The sequence below is a fragment of the Cryptotermes secundus genome, unplaced genomic scaffold (assembly GCF_002891405.2).
Source record: "Cryptotermes secundus unplaced genomic scaffold, Csec_1.0 scaffold4988, whole genome shotgun sequence".
In the NCBI taxonomy this organism is placed as follows: domain Eukaryota; kingdom Metazoa; phylum Arthropoda; class Insecta; order Blattodea; family Kalotermitidae; genus Cryptotermes; species Cryptotermes secundus.
In genome coordinates this window covers 11,825-12,999 of record NW_019740006.1, presented here as the reverse complement: position 1 = coordinate 12,999, position 1,175 = coordinate 11,825, and positions in this window count along the sequence as shown.

Below are 1,175 nucleotides of genomic sequence, written 5' to 3'. Positions count from 1 at the left end.
GGGTTGCTCTCGTCTCCGCGGAAGTCTTTTCAAGCCAGGCATTCAAGTCGGCGTCTGCTTTTTCTCGCCAGGCCCTCGTCTCTTCTTGATGGGTTTCCATGCTGGTCTCCATTCTTGCCAGCATTTCGATTATTCGCTGCATATTTTGTTTCTCCATTTTGTAGCAGTCAAATTCTCTATGCACAATAATCCAATTATTTGTCAGGCGTGTTTAAGTTCGTAAAAATTCTGACACCAAATTTTCAAGTGTTTCGAGTTCGAAACTTGTTGGTCACGTGTGTAAGTCCAAATCCTGTTGGTCACGTGTGTAAGTCCAAATCCTACTTCTGACACCAGTTGTCGCGTATCGGGCTTATAACGCGACATATAACTTCACGCCGTATTTTGTATAGCGAATTTTATTTCCCACTCGCACTTACAATCACCCAAATTACAGATTTACGGTTACTGCTATCTGCAGTATCACAATTAGTACACTCCAAATGCCAGAATACAACTGACTAGTTGCTGGCTAACTCGGCGGTAGCTCCAGGACTCACTGACTGACTCAGTACAACTGACTGTGAATAGCCTTCGCTGCTCCCTATGTAGCCTCGATTGGACAATACGGCCACGTAATAGGAACCCTTGTTGCCTGGCGCTGTATTTCTATGTAACGCTAGCGGAAGTAACCGCTGTTACTACCGTAACGTCACCGCTTTTGACTCGCGTTGCCTAGCGACCGCAATATCCCTCGGTGACGTCACCGCGGAGGGGAGTGGCGGGGCGGGAACTCGCCTATTACCGTAGTAACGCGAGCGTTACGTTACCGCCACGTACCGCTGGGGAGGTAGGGGTCAACATGTCACATTATGTTAAATATAAAGAACATAAAAAATAATTTAAAGGTTTCAAAGAATTTAAAAAATTCTGACAAAGAATTATTACAGATTTAAATTTATTATAAAGATTTTCAACAAATTGTCAAAGATTCCACTTTTTCTTTATGGAAATCTAAATAATTGTATGACAATATTTAAGGATTAATTAATTTCAATTAAACTATGAAGGATTTTATGATAATTTAAGGAATACTAAACTATCTTTGACTTTCTTATACCAAATTCATAAAATTTATCCATTAATTCTCTCTCGATTTCAACTTAAGATAAATATATTAATTATTTTGTGAAAGA